Source organism: Hyperoodon ampullatus (assembly GCF_949752795.1).
Source record: "Hyperoodon ampullatus genome assembly, chromosome: 17".
NCBI classification, from domain to species: Eukaryota; Metazoa; Chordata; class Mammalia; order Artiodactyla; family Ziphiidae; genus Hyperoodon; species Hyperoodon ampullatus.
In genome coordinates, this window is record NC_136930.1 from 38,407,487 (window position 1) to 38,415,811 (window position 8,325).

Below are 8,325 nucleotides of genomic sequence, written 5' to 3' on the forward strand. Positions count from 1 at the left end.
TCCCGTGCACCACAACTAGTTTTTCTCTCTCTGGGCATGTGAGATCTTCCCGGACCAGAGCTCGAACCTGTGTCCTCTGCATTGGCAGGCGGATACTTTTTTTTTTTTTTTTTTTTTTTACGGTACGCGGGCCTCTCACTGTTGTGGCCTCTCCCATTGTGGAGCACAGGCTCCGGATGCGCAGGCTCAGCGGCCATGGCTCACGGGCCTAGCCGCTCCACTGCATGTGGGGTCTTCCCAGACCGGGGCACGAACCTGTGTCCCCTGCATCAGCAGGCAGACTCTCAACCACTGTGCCACCAGGGAAGCCCCTGCAGGCGGATTCTTAACCACTCTGCCACCAGGGAAGACCTGGATTCCTTTCTTTTTTTGTGTATCTATTGTAAATTTTTGGTTTGTTGTTACCCTGAGGTTTATATATAACAACCTAAATATATACATGATTATTTTAAGTTGATCTCTTAAGTTCAAATGCATTTTTATTCACCCTCACCACGTTTACTGTTTTTGACCCCATTTTTTATATCTTTTCTTTGTGTGTGTGTGTATCCTTTTACTAGTTATCATGGGTATAGATGATTTTACTATTTTTGTCTTTTAACATTCCTACCAGCCTTATAAGTGGCTGATCTGCTACCTTTACTGTATATTTGCCTTTAACAATGAGATTTTTTCCTTTAATAATTTTCTTTTCATAATTTTCATATTTTTAGTTTTGCTCTTTTCTTTTTCATTTAGAGAAGTCCCTTTAACATTTCTTGTAAACCATTTCTTGGTTTAGTGGTGCTTAACTCTTTTAGCTTTTGCTTGTCTATGAAACTTTCTCTCCTTCAAATCTGAAAGATGGCCTTGCTGGATAGAGTATTCTTGGTTGTAGTTTTTGTTTTTTTTTTTTATCACTTTAAATATATCTTGCTACTTCTTTCTGGCCTGCAAGTTTCTGCTGAAAAGTCAGCTGATAGTCTTATGGAAGTTTCCTTGTACTAACTAGTTGCTTTTCCCTTGCTGCTTTGAAGATTCTCTCTTTCTCTTTAATTTTTGTCATTTTAATTACAATGTGTCTTTAAATCAACTATACCTCAATAAAATAAAATGAAATTCTTTAATACCTTGAAAAATATCTGTAAGAAACAAGGATATATTGCACAGCACAGGGAAGTATAGCCATTATTTTGTAATAACTTTAAATGAAGTATAATATATAAAAATATTGAATCACTATGTTGTATACCTAAAACTAATATAATGTAACAATATAACACTGGCAGGTCAGCACTTGTCATGTGGTCCTGCTGGAAAAGATAAGCTGGGCCAATCAGCATGTCCTTCTGAAAGAATGAAGGTGTTAGTAATGGGAGCAGGAAAGGAAAGCATGCCTAGAAAGAGGGAAGGTGAGTTAGAATTGGGGCCATGAACAGTAAAAACAATTCAAATTTTGAGTGGAACAGATGCACACAGAGAAGCAATGATGCTGTGAGAAACAGAGAGACCAAGGTAGTGTAGACCATGAGGAAGAGAGAAAAAGTAGCCTTGGTTCCTGATGGCTTCCTAGTTTCTTGTCACAAAGATCTTCATCAAAACTGATAAACAGATGTCTAGTTGAGGGACAGTACTCTATTGCTCTATCACAAACTGCTTTTCTTCCCAAAAGTGACCGTGAATTTAGAGGCAACCATCTTAATCACTGATAGTAACCAGAAAGTTGCCTTTAAAAATATGTTACCTTAAAAAGGGGAATTTTATGGTATGTGAATTATACTTCAATAAAGCTATTATTTAAAAAGTGTTTTTTAAAAAAATTAGTGTAAATACAGACTGTTGAGTTTTTTCAAGGTATCAGGGAAGTCATTAAGGATTAATGCATGGGACAGATTGAGTTTAGGAGGGTATAACCAAACATCCTTGGGCCATTTGGATTTATAATAGGAACTTGGACAGTACCAGAAGTAGACGGTGGATTCTTGGATGGTGGGGACCAGGATGTCCCCTAATTGTGCTATTAAATAGTCTGGGTGGCAGGTGTCTGGTTAAGTTGTGTTGGCAAGCCCTCCTACCCAAATGATCTTAAAAGCATCTGCTGGCATTTTGCATCTGTTAGTATGGCTATTATATATTAAAAAAAGAAAATAACAAATATTGGTGTGGGTATGGAGACATTTGAATCCTTGTGCACTGCTGGTGGGAATGTAAAATGGTGCAGCTACTGTAGGGGAATCACTATACTGTTTTCCATAGAAAAACAAATGCAGCAGCACTGAGGCAATTATCCTGAGTGGTGAGTGTGGTGGTGGTGGGGGTGGGGGGGTGGGGAGCGGGGAATGCCATGAGATTAACCCAGAGAGGACATTAAATGACACCAGAGACCATCAACCAGGTTCTATCAAGATAGAGGACCCAGAGGAATTAAATGGAGTCTTGAGTTTCAGACCAATATGAAACTCTTACGGGCTGTCTTTTCTCTCTGTCTTCAAGCTTATGCATAAATATTCATATTCACATATGTGTTTGGAGTCTAAAAACTGGAATAACATCAATGGACATGACACTTAGACCCAAGGGCACAGAGAAGTGCTAAGGGGAGGCATTGTTATGGGGACCTGGGGAGGAGACCTTTGTCTGAGCCCCGTGAACTGTTGCTGAAGCCCTGGGGGCATAGTAAATGGGATACTCCTCATTACAGATCCTCTAAGATAGTGTTTCTAATAATGTGTCATGTGAGATTCTGGATGTTTCACATAAGAAAGGATTTGGTCTTCCAGTAAGACTAATCTAGGTCACCGTCTGCACCCCCATCCCTTTGTTAATAAGGAAGCTGAAACTGTGATTGGTAAAGTGAAAATTACTTATCCAAGATTGTGCATGTGGGTCTATCTCTGCCTCTTTTTATGTAATATTTTGTCACACTTCCAAGCAATTCAAAATTGTGTATCAGTATATTCTTATATGGATTCTTTTCCTCTCTATCTTCTTCATTTTTTAAAAAATAAATTTATTTATTTATTTTTGGCTGTGTTGGGTCTTCATTGCTGTGTGTGGGCTTTCTCTAGTCACGGCGAGCAGGGACTACTCTTTGTTGTGGTGAGTGGGCTTCTCATTGCGGTGGTTTCTCTTGTTGCAGAGCATGGGCTCTAGGTGCGTGGGCTTCAGTAGTCGTGACGCTCGGGCTCAGCTGCTCCGCAGCATGTGGGACCTTCCAAGACCAGGGATTGAACCTGGGTCCCCTGCATTGGCAGGTGGATTCTTAACCACTGCATCACCAGGGAAGTCCCTCGCTCTGTCTTCTTCGAATTATCCTTATCCAATCCCCTGGATGGTGGTAAAATGCATTATTTATTCAGCTAGGGGATCTTAATGACCTATCATATGTTGCCTATAGAGCTGTGGTAATTTCTCCAATAATGGTGCCCACAGTCCAATAATGGCCAGTAATGGTGACCAGATGTACTTTGGGCCAGTGGCTTATGCTTGAGAGATGGTTGGAGGAGCAAAGACTTTACTATTCTGCCCTGTGATCTTATTAGCATCTTGCTTCACCAATAAACCACGCACCAGACAGAACATGCTTCAGCCTCCTATCCAGCTACCATCAAGATGCCTTTGGAGAGTTTAAATCAACAGGTAAAATTTCATTGCTCTGTGAGTTTTGGTTCATGGGTGCCACTTATTTAAGAAGCCAGATAGGTTATCTAAGCAGTTTCCAAAATCAGTGATGTACAGCATTGGACAGATTTCAGTAAAAATAATAGTAGCTAACACACATTTAGTGCTTGCTACATTCCAGGCGCTGTTCTAAGTGCTTTTTATATATTTTCTCATTTAATCTTCAAAACAACCCAATAAAGTAAGGTACTATTATTATCCTGACTGAGCAGGTATAGAAACTAAGATAAAAAGTGGTTAAATCACTTGTCCAAAAGCAGCAGTGACAGAGTTGGAGTTTGAGCTCAGAAAATCTGGGTCCAGAATCTGTGTTTTTAAATCTTTTTTTTTTTTTTCGGTACACAGGCCTCTCACTGTTGTGGCCTCTCCCATTGTGGAGCACAGGCTCCGGACGTGTGGGCTCAGCGGCCATGGCTCACGGGCCCAGCCACCCCGCGGCATGCGGGATACTCCTGGACCGGGGCACGAACCCGTGTCCCCTGCATCGGCAGGCGGACTCTCAACCACTGCGCCACCAGGGAAGCCCATGTGTTTTTAAATCTTTATGCTATTCTCCCCTGCTTCTCAATCCCGGGCTGTATGGTTTGATGTAATGGATAATTACACATCAGAACCGTGCTATCTTCCAGTCTCCTGAAGGACATTTTGGGCTTTTTCATGTTTGTTTGCTTTTCCCCATCAAGGTGTCATTGGATAATACCCTTTCTGGATCCCAATATTCAGTGTCAGCTCTAAGATTTATGTTGCTATGAAAAATTCATGACTGAATGCAGTTTTTCTTATACTGGTTGGTAAATAACTTGTAACGTTTCCAGGCAATGTGTTTCTGGAAAGGAGTTTTTATCCCATCTCTCTGATTCCCTAGTTGGAGATGAAACCTGCTGGGCCGGCTTGACTTGTCTGACCCTAAGTGGCCCGGGCAGGGAGCCTGACGTTCTCACCCATAGCTGTGAAGGGGGAGCCAGGACTCCTGGGCCAGCAGAGGCAGCCAGTGAACACAGGAATTTTATTCTAACAGGTCATCTAAACAAGGTAGCATTGAGGTAGGTAAAGAGAGTTGAAGTAAGGAGGAATGGGATCAGAAACCCAGTGAAGAGAGGAGCAGAAAGAAGCGAGCCAAAAGGAGTCTCTGGAAGGCATTCTGGGCAATTCTGAGCAACTCTGTGCAAGATCAGAGACAGGAAGCCATTGCCAGAAGCCCAGACATGTTTGAGTAAACTTCACCAACTTCAGAGAAAAGTTAAAACTCTATGAAAATCTTTATTAATTTACATATCCCTTAAACACACATGTAGTCAGTATGAACAATTCTGTTCACCCTTTTTACTTAGTGGTAATAAAGCATTTCCAGGAATCAACATAATCCACATTCTTGGATTTCTTAAAGTTTTATTCCTATTGCTGTTTGGCCACTTCCTTATCCTTGAATTGGTTCCAGTATCTTTCTCTACTGGGCAATGTTTTGACAAGGAACTGTGCCTACTAAAACAGCATTACCCCAGCCACACACACACACCTGGCTTACTGGTGGTGGGCATAGAATCTTGGCCCAAATAGTCATGCGGGTCCACCTTGTCCAGCTGTCCACCTATAATAATAACCAAAAACCTCTTGGAACTCAGGGCTTCATAAAAACTTCAAAGGATTAATTGAGAAAGACCAAAACCAGTTATCCTACACATGACCAGATATTCCATAGGTTTAAAAATATTGTATAGGGTGCTTCTAGCTTACTTTAAAATCCTCTGGCCATAGCTACTCTTTTTGTCTCTGCTATCCAGCATGATTCTTCTGCTTTTATCATCTGCTGATTCTGCTGGTTTCACTTCCCTGCTTGAAACCCATTGAGTTCTACTGCTTTTAGAATGAAACCTGAGTTCCCAGATATGGTCAGTAGAATAATGGCCCCCAAAGATATCCACATTCTAATCTCTGGAACCTGATTATGTTATCTTACATGGCAAAACACTTTACAGATGTGATTAAATTAAGGATCTTGAGATGAGAAGCTTATACTGAATTATCTGGGTGGACCCAATCTAATCATAAGGGTCCTTATGAGGTCCTTATAAAAGAGAGGCAGGGGCTTCCTTGGTGGTGCAGTGGTTAAGAATCCGCCTGCCAATGCAGAGGATATGGGTTCGAGCTCTGGTCCGGGAAGATCCTACAAACCGTGGAGCAACTAAGTCCGGGGACCACAACTACTGAGCCTGTGCTCTGTAACTACTGAAGCCTGTATGCTACAGCTGTATGCTACTGAAGCCTGTATAACTATTGAAGTCCGCATGCTCTAGGGCCCACGTGCTGCACCTACTGAGCCTGTGAGCTGCAACTACTGAGCCTGCGTGCTACAGCTACTGAAGCCTGCGCACCTAGAGCCCGTACTCCGCAACAAGAGAAGCCACCGCAATGAGAAGCCCATGTACTGCAACGAACAGCAGCCCCCCTTCGCCGCAACTAAAGAAAATCCCCGTGCAGCAACGAAGACCCAATACAGCCAAAAATAAATAAATAAATAATATAATTAATTAATTAATTAAAAAAAAAAGGGAGGCAGGAGGGCCAGAGTCAGAGAAGGAAGCGGCGGGAGTGACATGGGGCCAAGGAATTGCAGATGGCCTCTAGAAGCTAGAAAAGATGATGAAACAGATTCTCTGCTACAGCCAGAGCAGCAGAACACTGCTGAGTAACGTTTCTGGGTAAGCACCAAGGCTCCCACATCACACTCTTCAATGTCATAGAATTACAGTCTTCTGAAAGTCATCAAGTGCAATAAAGATATGTATCAGCCACAGTATTTATTAAGTGCTATCTGTGTGCAAAGGCCTCTGCTTTTGTGTATAATTGTAGTGGGGTGATAGTACAGAATAGTGGATCCCCAAAAGATATGTTCAAGTCTTAACCCCCAGAGCTTGTGAATGTGACTTTATCTTGAAAAAAAGATCTTTGCAGATGTAATGACATTAAGGCTCTCAAGATGAGATCATCCTGGACTTAACTCCAATGACAGATGTCCTTATAAGAGAAAGGCAGAGGGAGATCTGAGGCACAGAAACTCACAGGACAAGGCCACGTAAAGAGGAAGGCAGAGATTGGAGTGATGCTGCCACAAGCCAGTGAACCCCTGAGCCACCAGAAGTTGGAAAAGGCAAGGGAGGATTCTCTTCTAGAGTCTTCAGAGGGAGCATGGCCCTGCCACACTTTCAGAGGCAGTTTGGACTTCTGACCTCCTAAATTGTAAGAGAATAAATTTGTTTTGTTTTTAAGCCCAGTTTGTGGTCATTCATTATGGTAGCACAGGAAATAATACAGCCGCCTTCCCTGTGCTTCTCTACTAGGCTGTGAGCCATTAAGATCCTGTTTGCCTATCACAGTGCAGACAAAAGCCACCTCTGCTTCCTCCCACACACCCCGTGCTTCTGCTTGTGATTCCTTTTCTCACCTCTCCTACACTTTAAAGACCCATTAGCACACACTCCTCTGTGTGACTTTGCTTTCAGTACACATAGTACAACCAGCATTAAGACTAAAAATATTTGGCAACCAGGACGGCACAGGTGCTGACCAATCGGAATGGTTGCCGGCTGCAGTGATGGAGCAAAGTCCAGGAGGCCCCTGCCGTGACAGGCGTTACCCCTTTAGGTGCGGGACTGTGGCTACCAGATGTTGCCAAGAGTCCTGGTGTTAATTTTTACTGTGTACCAGGAACCGTGCTACTATCTCTTTGAGACCTCACCACAATTCAATGGGTGAGGAAAACTGAGGCTTAAAGGGGTTCAGTGTCATGCCTGAGGTCATTTAGGTAACAGGCAAGTGACAGGGTAAGGGCTGAAATGCAGGCAATCTGACTCTGCTCTGTTGTAGGCTATGTGAAGAAAGGCCTAGAGCAGGTCATTTCTCTATGGAGCAACGAATACACAGAAAGAAGTGTTCTTGGGTCTGGGGCCCTCGGAAATGTCAAATATTTATTTCAGAAAAATGGCGTCAGAGGCGATACTAGTTGATTCTGTCATTCGGTCCTGATTGGAACTGCAAGCCCGAGAGCCCATCAACCCTAAGGGAGAGCGGGCAGGAGTGTGGAGTGCTCACCCATCCCCCCATCCCCACCCCCACCCCAGGGAGAGGTGAGCTCTGTCCTTGTGAAACTATCCAGTGCAGAGAACTCAGAGCGTGCCGAGGCCAAGGGATGCCCAGAGGAGTCAGGACCCCAAAGGTGAGCCCCTGCTAAGTGTTCTTGAGCCCTGAGGCATCCCCACACTTACTGTTCTTTCCCTGCCTTCTTCCTTGGCTGATCCTCGGTGAAGCCGTGGCACGGAAAGGACACGTGTGCTTCTGTGAGAGAGAAGCAGAGGCTGGGTGAAACAAGCAAACCTGGATCTCCAGCCTTGGAGGAGAAAATGAAGCCAGAGATGAAATTGGTGGTGTTGGCTTGAAAGAGGGAAGGGTCCTCGGCAGCCTGACACCTGCAGAGGAGAAGAAAGGAGAGGCAGGGAGGTCTCCCTCAGCCTCAGCCAGAGGCAGGGCCCCTGGGGCTTAACCTCTGAACACCCACTGCTCCCCAGACAGACAGGTGGAAGGGAAAGTGAGGGGGCCTTCATTAAAGCAAGGGCAGCTGGGGCAGTGGAATTTACCAGCAGGGGACCTCCTTGCCTCTCCCCGCCCCGC